Below are 12,159 nucleotides of genomic sequence, written 5' to 3' on the forward strand. Positions count from 1 at the left end.
AAATCTGTTTAAAAAGAGAGAAATATCCTTTGGCCCTTCAGAGAAAGCACCAGGAAAGGACACTTCCAGTTTCAAACTGGAGGGCGTGATTAGGAATGGGTTTCTGATATGGTCCCACTCCCGCCGTGTCGGTCGCTCAGTGGTGTCCGACCCTTTCTGACCCCATGGACTGCAGCCCGCCAGGCTCCCCTGTCCTAGGGATTCTCCAGGCAAGAATACTGGAGTGGGTTGCCATGCCCTCCTCCAGGGGATCTTCCCCACCCAGGGATGGAACCCAGGCCTCCCACTTTGCAGGCAGACCCTTAACCATCTGAGCCACTGGCTTTATGGTGGAACAGAAATGCAATAACTGTCCATACCACCCCCCCGCCCCATCATAAACTATTCTTACTTGGATCATCGTTTTGGTTTTCCACCACCCCCTGCTTCCCCCACTTTGAGTTACAGTCTTCTCCTTGGAGGGAGCTGAAATAGAAAAAAAGCAAAGAAAAAAAAAAAGATTTCTAGCAAAAAATTTGTTTCACACACACACAAAAATCCACATTTATTTATGTGTTGAAAGAACTCCAAGATCCTGATGTGAAAACATAAGAAAAGAAAAAGCAGCCCACTTATAATGATGATGCTGAGCTCTGAAAGGCTTTCTTGTGTAGACAAGTGGCTTAAGCACTCAAGAGACGGAAGCCAAACCCTGCGTTCAGGCTTCAGTTCCCACTTGGATCATCCTCAGAGCCCCGGCTCCCAAAAAAATAATTTTCCCTGAAGCCATCAGCCCAGGACCGATCACACACAGAGAGGACTCTCAGAAGCTGCCACTGCGGTGACTTTCATAACACTTTCAGAAGTCGGTTCATCGCCGTCTTGATGGTTCACCCATCCAACAATTAGCTCTTTATTCCTCTTCTTAGCATTCCAGACATGCTGCCTACTGAGAAGACGTTGGGATGACTTAAGATACGTGTGAACACACAGGAGGGGCCGCCGTGGAGATGTGGAAACATCCCTGGAGAATCAGCAGAATAACAGATGCCAGGAAAAAAAAAAAAAAAAAAAAAGGACCAGCAATAGGAAAAGCAGAAAATATGATTTATTAGTATCCGGGGCTTTTGCCAAAAATGACCTCACGCAAGCGGCGCTTTAGGTAAATCGTGTGTGGGAGGTTTCTCAGTGAAATATATCCAGTGTATGTGTTTGGGGCGAGGGGAAGCAAAAGGTGAATTTGGGTGGGAGGGAGGCGTGAAGAGGGAGGGGATCCATGTCCACACGCGGCTGATTCACTCGGGTTGTGCAGCAGAGAGCCACACGAGATTGTAAAGCAATTATACTTCAATGTAAACAAAGAAAATAAGGGGACGTGACGGAAGGGACGTCATCTGTCTCATACCACAGAGCCGTCTGTCGCCAGCTTTGTGGTCAAAGACCCAGGGTTGACGGGGGCCAGCCCACACTATCTGTGTGAGCGTGGCCAAACACAGAGTCTAGACGTGGAGATAGCGCTCTGATTAGAGCCCAGCGCGGGATCTTTGTAGGGAGTCCAGCTGCAAACGTCAGGCTCAAGAGGCCGCCTGCCCTAGCTCACCTCCAGCAGACGCAGGAAAACAGCTTAGGACGGCTTCTTTGGAAGCCGGGAACATATTTCCCTGGCAGGGGAGTTTCATTTGTCTGCTTCATCTTGGAGGGATTCTTTTTCGGGTGGGGTTGGTCCGATCTGCCAGCTGTGTGTGTTCAGCGGCTCAGGCGTGTCTGACTGTCTGCGACCCCGTGGACCGCGGCTCGCCAGGCCTCTCTGTCCTTCACTATTTCCCGGAGCTTGCTCAAACTCGTTCCCATCGAGTCGGTGATGCCATCCAACCATCCCGTCCTCTTTCGTCCCCTTCTCCTCCCGCCTTCAATCTTTCCCAGCATCACATTCTGTCCTAACAAGTCAGCTCTTCGCATCAGGTGGCCCGAGTACTGGAGTTTCAGCTTCAACATCAGTCCCTCCAACGAATAGCCAGGGTTGATTTCCTTTAGGCTTGACTGGTTGGATCTCCTTGCAGTCCAAGGGACGCTCAAGAGTCTTCTCCAGCAGCGCAGATTTTAAGACTTCAGTTCTCCGGTGTTCAGCCTTCTTTATGGGCTGTTTCTATCGTATTCTTCACGCTCTGTTGGTGTGGGGTGTATCTGTCAGAAATGGAAACCCACTCACGGCTTGACCTCGGTTCATCTTGTACTCTGTTGTGACATCTCCTGCATGGCAGGCAGGTTCTTTAGCGCTGAGCCACCCGGGAGGTCCTTAACAGTCTTATATTTAAAGAACATGAGCCCCAAACAGACACAGTGATGAAACACGGGAAGCTGTCGGGGGGCTGGATGCAGAGTTCTTTTCTGAGACTGGAGACCGGGAGGAGGATGAATGAAAAAAAAAAAAAAAAGGATGGGAGGAGAGACTGAGGAGGGAGACAGGAGGGAGAGGACGGGCAGACCAGGGGTGAGGAAGCTACACGGCAGGGGAGACACGACGGGGTTGCCCCGGGAAGGCGGGCAGGACCCCAGGAGACATTGACCACAGCGTTTCTGCTCCCACTACCGGAATCCTCGCGTTTCCTCGGCCCACCCTCCCTGGGGCTTCCGATCGCTCCCCTTGCATGCTTTTGTCCACCGCGTGGGAGGCAAGTTTCCGCTCCAGCCAAGTCGGTCCCGCTGACCGTCGCCAGATTCTCGCCCGCAACATTTCCTGTGGCCTCCAGGAGACCACGGTGCACAACGCGAATCCTTGTCAAGTTCTTTTAGGAAAGACGGATCTCTCTCAGCTCCTCTGGGATTTCCCTGGCGGTTGAGGGGCAGGGGTGAATGCTGACTCCTTGTCCTCCCCTCCCTGGACCAGCTCGTCTGCCCCTTTTCCTCCCCAGGAGGGCTGGCTGCTGTCCACACTCCAGCCACACCAGCAGATGGATGGCCTGAAGCATTTGGCCAAGAAGTTCTCCAGAGCGTGGTCAGCAGGCTCGGGGTGTAAAGCGCGTTTGCAGCTCAGCTGCTGAGCCGAGACTTGCTGACCCCGGCAGGTTCATCTGGGTAACAACTGCTTCCCATCAACAGATTCTGGGGGGCAGCAAGGACCTTCCCCGTAAAGAACGCCAAGCACCGAGAAACTGATGCTTCTGAGCTGTGCTGCTGGAGAAGACTCTTGAGAGTCCCTTGGATTGCAGTTACTGCTTTTAAACTGTGACGCTGGAGAAAAGACTCTTGAGACTCCCTTGACCTGCAAGGAGATCAGACCAGTCCATCCTCAAGGAAATCAACCCTGAAGAATTCCCTGCAGTCCAAACAACTCTCCAGAGTCTTCTCCAACACCACAGCTTGAAAGCATCTGTTCTTCCATGCTCAGCTTGCTTCATGGTCCAACTCTCACATCCATACATGACCACTGGAGAAACCATAGCTTTGGCTAGATGGACCTTTGTCGACAAAGTGATGTATATGATTTTTAATATGCTGTCTAGGTTGGTCATAGCTTTCCTTCCAAGCAGCAAGCGTTTTTGTTTGTTTGTTTGTTTTAATTTTGTGGCTTGCAGTCACTGTCTGCACTTGATTTTTGGAGGCAGTCACTTGGCCAAAATTCTCTTCTGCATGAGGAAGCTCTCCTTCCTTAGATTTTTCAGAGCTTGCCACGGCTCTTACAATGGATGATAGCGCTGGCTCCCAAAGGATGATATCGTTGGCTCGACGCATAAGGTCCTGAATTGTGGTCCTTCTCTCCATCCCTGGTCTCACTTTTCTAACCCATCTCCCCTTTTGCCACGCCCTCCAGTCACTCTGTCTCTCCTTCCCCTTTCACCTCCATCCGCTGGAGATCTTTGCACGTCCTGCGTCTTCCGTGGGACATCCATCTCCGACCAGCCGGACCAACCCACTCTCTCTCTGTTAACACACTGTCTCCCAGCAACCTGTTTATTCGCCTCACAGCACCTACCACAGTCGACTCATCTGATGTTCTAATGAGCCTGGTCGTGCTCACTTCGTAACCCCGGCCACCTAGCTTTGGATCTGGCATCAAGCAGGCATGTTAACAGAAACAACCAGAATCTCATACATACAAGGACTGCGCCACAGAGCTGTTGAAAGAGCTCGCTACCAGGAACTGCCTGTCTTGGACGAGAAAGTTAAGCAGGAAACTGCGTCCCTCGGGAGCTGCTCTTGGGGCCCCTGGCGATGATTCTCAAGAGCAGAGAACGTAGCTCAGACTCCACAGTTCGAGACGGCGTCTGAAGGGCTTCCTTACTCCACCCGTGGAAACGCACTGTCTTTAATGCCTTTTTGCTTCGCATCTGAACACTGGCATCCGGAGCGTAAAGGATCAACGCTGTGCTTGTCTCAAACGCTATGAATGCTAATTAATAACTGCCTGATTCTGTTTATGCCTCGGGGCTGACGAGCGTGTTGGGATCCGTCTTCTCGAGCTGCCAGGAGTCGGGTTCAAGATGCCTGACTTGGGGTGAGGTAGTTAATGAACGGCGAACATTCTTTCTCGGCTCGAATGGAGTAATTCTTTTTTCTTTAGATTTTTCAATTAAAGAATAGTTGATTTACAGTGCTGTGTTAGTTTCGGGCGCACAGCAAAGTGATTCAGTTAAGGATATACGTATCTGTCTGCAACGCGGGAGACATGGGTTCGATCCCTGGGTCTGGGAAGATCCCCTGGAGAACGGAATGGTTACCCACTCCAGTATTCTTGCCTGGAGACCTGATGAATCTCATGGACAGAGGAGCCTGGTGGGCTACAGTCCATGGGAGTTGCAGAGTTGGATATGACTGAGCAAGTAACACACACACACACACACACACACACGTTCTTTTCATACAGGTTATTATAAGATACGGAATATAGTTCCCTGTGGTATATAGTAGGATCACGTTGTTTATCTATCTTATATACAGTAATGTGTATCTTCTAATTAAACTTCTAATTTATCCCTCTCTCCCTTCCTTTTTGGGTTTCCCTGGTGGCTCAGATGGTAAAGAATTTGCCTACAATGCAAATTCTGGGTTTGATCCCTGGGTTGGGAAGATCCCCGGGTTGGGAAGATCCCTTGGAGGAAGGCATGGCAACCCACTCCAGTATTCCTGCCTGGAGAATCCCAAGGACAGAGAAGCCTGGTGGGCTACAGTCCAGGGGGTGGCAAAGAGTCGGATATAACTGAGCGGCTAAGACTTTTTCCCTTCCTTTGCCTTTGGTAACCAGAAACTTGTTTTCCAAGCCTGTGCATCCGTTTCTATTTCGTAAATAAGTTCGTTTGTATGGTCTTTTATTCCTTTTCAGATTCTTTGAAAAGGAAAACAACTTTGATTCACCATTGGAGAAGGCAATGGCACCCCACTCCAGCACTCTTGCCTGAAAAATCCATGGATGGAGGAGCCTGGTGGGCTGCAGTCCATGGGGTTGCTAAGAGTCGGGCATGACTGAGCGACTTCACTTTCACTTTTCACTCTCATGCATTGGAGAAGGAAATGGCAACCCACTCCATTGTTCTTGCCTGGAGAATCCCAGGGACGGGGAAGCCTGGTGGGCTGCCGTCTATGGGGTGGCACAGAGTCGGACACGACTGAAGCGACTTAGCAGCAGCTGCAGCAGCAGCCTTCTGGTTATATCCTGAAATGATGGGCTCCTATCTTTCCATTTCCTCAATTGCTTCCATGGAGGTATGTTAGTGACTCTGGGAAGACGAAGCGGACGAAAAAAGGCAGTGGAATGTATACGCCTATTTGCATATGGAATTCCATCAACATTAAATGTGTGTTTTTGTGTTTGGTTTGGATCTAACAGATGAATGGATAAAGAAGTTGTGGTACATATATACAATCAAATATTGCATGCATGTCTGTGTGTGTGTATCTGTGTGTGTGTGTGTGCCTGCTCAGTCCCTCAGTCACGTCTGACTCCTTGTGACCCCATGGACCATAGCCCGCCAGGCTCCTCTGTCCATGGGATTCTCCAGGCAATAAGACTGGAATGGGTTGCCATGCCCTTCTTCAGCGGACCTTCCTGACCCAGGGAATCAAACCCAGGTCTCCTGCATTGGCAGGCGGATTCTTTACCACTGAGACACCCAGGGAATAGCTAAAAAAAGTAACTAAAATTGTTTAACACTTGCAAGCGTGTTTGGCTGGTGTGTGCAAAAAGACCTGTTCAGTCATTTCTGTTTTCGGTGCAACAGTAACATGAACGTTGCAAGCCTGCTCCTGCAAAAGTATCTATTCTAATCCTCTGCAAGATGGGAGAGAGCCCGGTGGTTTCATCTTTGTCACAAAGGGATTTTCTTTTTCACGGACACAACCAACCGTGAAAACCAATCACCTGCTAACCCAGGCCGTCCTTTGAAGGTGGGACAAGCTTTGTTTGTTTCCCAGGGTCGTGATTGTGAATTTTTCTCGACAGTCCCTTTGGAAGTAAAGAACAAATTTGGCAGGTGGTGCCCATACATTAATTGATACGTGAGTTCAATCAATGCAAATCAGTCAGTGAATGCATTCAGGGCAAAAAGGAGTGCTTGCCAATGTTACCTGTCTCAAGATTTTAAGAACTGTATTTACCTTGGCAACAAACTGCAATTATTTTTCTGGGGAAATTTTTGTTCCTTAAAGAGATAATTTCCAGTCTTTTTCCATGCAAGATTTTTTTTAAATTCTGTGTTGAGTCTTCGTTGCTGTGGGGTTTTCTCTAGTAGCGGCACACAGGGGCTATGATCTAGTTGGGGTAGGCAGGCTTATCACTGCTGTGGAGCAGAGACTCTAGGTTCTCTTCTTATAAGGACCCCAGTCCTATGGGATCACGGCCCACCCCAGTGACCTCATTTCACCTTCATCCCCGCTTCGAAGACTCTCATCTCCTAATACAGTTTGATTCTCAGGTACTGAGGGTCAGAGCTTCAACGTAAGGATTTTGCAGGGGACAGAATTCAGCCCATATTAACCTTCTTCTCTATAAACATTATGGTCCTTGACCCATTTATTAAAAAAAAAAAAAACTTTGGCTGCACCAAGGGGATCTTGACTTCCCTAGTGGTTCGGCGGTAAAAAAAAAAAAAAAAAAAAAAAATCCGCCTGCCAATTCAGGAGATGCAGCTTTGACCCCTGGGTCAGGAAGCTCCCCTGGAGGAGGGCATGGCAACCCACTCCAGTGTTCGTGCCTGGAGAATCCCACAGACAGAGAAGCCTGATGGGTTACAGTCTACGCGGTCACAAAATAGTTGAACATGACTGAGCATGCACACACACACACACACACACACACACACACACACACACACACAGACGGGGCTTTTACTTCTCCAACCATGGATCAAACCTGTGTCCCCTGCCTAGAAGCGTGGATTCTTAACTATTGGACCACCCCAAAGTCGCCCGATTAATTTCCCAGACTCAGACACCGGATACACACACACACAAACACATTGCTAGAAATAGCCACCGGATAAATAGAACGTCTCTAGCTTGCAATTTTATTTGTACCTTTAGAGTTACTCCTGGATTCAGCCTTGCGGGCCATTCAGCCCTCCAGAACATACCTCGATTTGAGGTGGTCAACAAACTCAATGTCGTTACTTAGTCGCTAAGTCGTGTCCAACTCTTCCCACTCACCAAAAGACATTTTCTTCACGAGCTTATGCGCAAATGCCTGTAAACTGGGGAAGTCGGGTCTCGATTTTGTCTTATATTTTACCATCTTGAAGTAAAAGTCGCTTCAGTGCTCAGTAAATTCTAAGAACATGAAAAACAGCCGTAAAAGACAGGCAACTGATGAAAAATGCTTAATGGCAGGTACACCTGTTTTTCCAGGAGAGGCTGATTCTGCTTCCTCCACGTTCGGGTAATGGCTTTCAAAAGGATAAGATCCCCTAAGAACAAAAATGCATATGGACGTGCTCTGTTTCTTGGAGTTCCTGTCTGACGGGGTTAAGAAATCTGCAAGAATGAATTCTCTGGAAGTTGAACTAATCATTGCAAAGGAATTATATATAGAATCATGCGTGTGTGCCTCTCACCCAATCCACGTTTCGGAAGACAATTCTTCTATTGTTTAAATCTTAATTTCACCCAAATATTGCCACTAATTCAAGAGCCCAGTCTTAAAAGAAAGTGAAACTATGTTTTCAGTGCGTGAAAGTCAGTCAGTCACGTCCGATACTTTGTGACCCCATGGACTATACAGTGCATGGAATTCTCCAGGCCAGAATACTGGAATGGGTAGCCTTTCCCTTCTCCAGGGGATCTTCCCAACCCAGGGATCCAACCCAGGTTCTCCCGCACTGCGGGCGGATTCTTTACCAGCTGAGCCACAAGGGAAACCCCAGCACACTGGAGTGGGTAGCCTACCCCTCCTCCAGGGGATCTTCCTGACCCAGGAATCGAACCGGGGTCTCTTGCATTGCAGGCGGATTCTCTACCAGCTGAGCTATCAGGGAAGCTCACCGAGGGCATACCATTGCTAACTAATTCCACTTTCTATACGATGATAAAGATACAGTGCTTAAGTGGCTTGCCAACTTTAAACAGTCCCTTGAGATTTAGTTCAGGCTTTAATTGAGGATCAGTGACTCTACCAGGGCACTTTTGCCAAGACTCTTCTGGTTTGCCATTTGTTGCTGTGTTTTGGTTGCTAAGTCATGTCTGACTCTTTGCGACCGAAAGAACTGCAGCACGCCAGGCTTCGTCCATCACCAGCTCCTGGAGCTTGCTCAAACTCACGTCCACGGAGTCAGTGATGCCATCCAACCATCTCATCCTCTCTTGCCCCCTTCTCCTCCTGCCCTCAATCTTTCCCAGCACCAGGGTCTTTTCCAATGAGTCAGCTCTTTGCATCAGGTGGCCAAAGGATTGGAACTTCAGCTTCAGCATCTGTCCTTCCAAAGAACACTCAGGACTGACTTCCTTTAGGATGGACTGGTTGGATCTCCTTACAGTCCAAGGGACTCTCAAGAGTCTTCTCCAACACCACAGTTTGAAAGCATCCTAGGTGTGACCCCAGAGAAGGAAGAGCTGAGGGACGTCAGGGGAAAGATGATTTGGGGTTCATGAAATCAAAGACTCCACAGGGGTGGCAGGCATAACAGCCCACTCCAGGATTCTTGCCTGGAGAATCCTATGGACAGAAGAGCCTGGCGGGCTACGGCCGGTAGGGTCGCAAAGAGTTAAGACTTGACTGAAACCACTTGTCATGCACGCACACACATCCAAGACAAGTGAGGGGCACCAGGCATGAGTTTTTACAAACTTCACAAAACATTAACAATCCTAACGACCCAACCTGAATACCATTTGCGTGCTCGGCTGGCCCAGAGGAGCCATAAAAATAACTGAACGCATTTCGAAGGTTACCGGAGACACAAGAATCTGTTTTCTTCATTCCTCTGGCATTTGGGGTAGGTGTACTTTATTACGACCATGAGTCTTAACGTCAGTTTGTCTGCCAGTAACATCATATATATATATTTTTTTTTTCTTTGTGGAAATATATAAATTTAAGAAGAAGGCACACTGACATGATGGATGATGAAAATACTTTAGGAAGAGAAAACGCGTTAAATTATTTTCTGGGAGTGGTTTTTGGACATGCCTTCGGAACCAAAAAGAAAAACAGGTGACACCAAGCCAAGAGCTGGAAAGGAAAAAAAAAATTAGGATGGGGAAGATGAAAATTCAGAGTTTGGATTCCGTTCGTGGTAAACGAATACACATGCATTTTGACAAGTCTAACTCTTCGATAAAAAGTTTCTTTTACAGTCTTTTTAATTCAGGAAGAGAGAGAGAGAGAAAAGAAAAAAAGCAGCCTGGTTTAATTCTTCTTCATCAGTAAACAGACTCGAGGTCATGACAACAGCCAAGTGTTTGGAAGCCAAGTGGCGTCTTAATGAACTGCTATTAAATGTTTCATCTCGGTAAAGGTTTCTTACTAGTACGAAGTAGCTGAGTCTCAGCTAGAGCAGAAAGTGTGCTTCTGTTGGCAGAGATGGGCCACGGACTGCACAGCCCATGGGATTCTCCAGGCCAGGATACTGGAGCGGGTAGCCTTTCCCGTCTCCAGGGGGATCTTCCCAATCCAGGGAACCCAGGTCTCTCGCGTTGCAGGAGGATTGTTTACCAGCTGAGCCCACAAGGGAAGCCCAGAGACATCCTGGTCAGAAACCAATTCCTGGGTCATCCCCCGAATCTGACACGTGTGTCCAGAGAGCTATCACCCGTGGTACTGAGACATGAAGCCCGTGAGGCCAGCGGGAGCTGGGCGTTCAGGCATCCACGTTCAAGCATGGACCTTGCTTGCTCTTGTTCTGAACAAGCAAACCCATCAGATGGAATCCATGGTGGGCCTCAAGTGACGGACCGGTGGATGGTGCAGTCGTCGCCTCAAATTGCCCTGACAAGGCCAAATCGTCCTCAAATGGGGCCAAGAACAAAAGTCCTTCCTGGAGTAGCTATAAACGTGTGTGAGTGTGCGCAAGCTCAGCCGTGTCCAAACCTTTGCAACCCCATGGAGTGTAGCCCGCCAGGCTCCCCTGTGCATGGAATTCTGCTGGCCAGAATACTGGAGCCGGTTGCCCTGGCCTCCTCCAAGGGATCTTCCTCACCCAGGGACCAAACCCGCGTCTCCGGCATTGGCAGGTGGATTCTTTACCACTGAGCCACCAGGGAAGCCGGTGGCCAAGCGTTTAATGGAGCTTTCAGAACATAATCAACGCTCATAATGGTTTGATGGCATTTCACAAAACAGGACTATTAGTTTCGCTGCATAATCTTTAAAAAGCCCTGGTCAGATTGCTACCTTAAAACTGAGATAATTTTTTTTTTAACACAGTTTAGATGGGTTTCTGCAATTCTATTTTTTGGTGTTGTCTGCGGGTCGATGTGACGTGGAACTGGTGAAGCCAGGTGGTGTCAGGTTAGAAAAAGGAGCCGCGTTGTCCATGGAAGTTAATTTTTTTAAAAAAAATTTTCACTGGAGTGTAACAGCCTTGGGCTTTGCAGGTGGTGTTAGTGGGAAAGAACGTGCCTGCCAAGGCAGGAGGTGTAAGAGACACATCTTACGGGTCTGTCGGGTTCAATCCCTGGGTCGGGGGAAGATCCCCTGGAGGAGGGCATGCAACCCACTCCAGTCTTCTTGCCTGGAGCATCCCCATGGACAGAGGAGGCTGGCGGGCTACAGTTCATGGAGTCGCCAAGAGTGGGTCATGACTTGGCGACTTAGCCCACAGGCAGGCATGGTTGCTTTGGCGTATTCTGCCAGTTTCCATTGTACAGCAGAAGGAATCAGCTACATGAACACACATCTCCCCGCTTTCCTGGATTTCCTTCCCATTTAGGTCACCACTGGGATTTCTTTGGAGGGAGTGATGCTGAAGCTGAAACTCCAGTACTTTGGCCACCTCATGCGAAGAGTTGACTCATTGGAAAAGACTCTGACGCTGGGAGGGACTGGGGGCAGGAGGAGAAGGGGACGACAGAGGATGAGATGGCTGGATGGCATCACTGACTTGATGGACGCGAGTCTGAGTGAACTCCGGGAGTTGGTGATGGACAGGGAGGCCTGGTGTGCTGCGATTCATGGGGTCACAAAGAGTCGGACACGACCGAGCGACTGAACTGAACTGAATTTAGAGCAGTGAGGACAGAGCTCCCTGTGCTGTGCAGCAGCTTTTGGTTAGTTTTCTATTTTATACAGAGTATCAATGGTGTAGATATGTTCGTCTCAATCTCCCAATTCATCCCACCCCCTCATACCTTTCTTCTCTACCTCTGTGTCCCTATTTCTGCTTTGCAAATAAGATCGTCAATACCTATTTTTTTCGGCTTGCACATATATGCATTAATATACGGTATCTTTATGTTTTTCTCCATCTGGCTGACTTCCCTCTGTGTGACAGACGCTGGGTCCATCCAGGTCTCTGCACAGGACCCGATTCTGTGTTTCATGGACTGTTAAAAGCCTGCTTTGCACCGGGTGACGGGCATTCTGCTCAAACTGCTCACTGACACGGAGTCTTAGAGGTTCCAGGTTTCACACGTTCCGTGTGGACAGGATATGAGCTTTGCCCTGCTATATAGGGCACCAATTAGTTCTGCATCGTGTCACTAGGCCTCTGTGCTAACGATGGAAAAGCTACAGAAATATCCTGCGTTAAGCTCTGC

The sequence above is a fragment of the Ovis aries genome, chromosome Y (assembly GCF_016772045.2).
Source record: "Ovis aries strain OAR_USU_Benz2616 breed Rambouillet chromosome Y, ARS-UI_Ramb_v3.0, whole genome shotgun sequence".
In the NCBI taxonomy this organism is placed as follows: domain Eukaryota; kingdom Metazoa; phylum Chordata; class Mammalia; order Artiodactyla; family Bovidae; genus Ovis; species Ovis aries.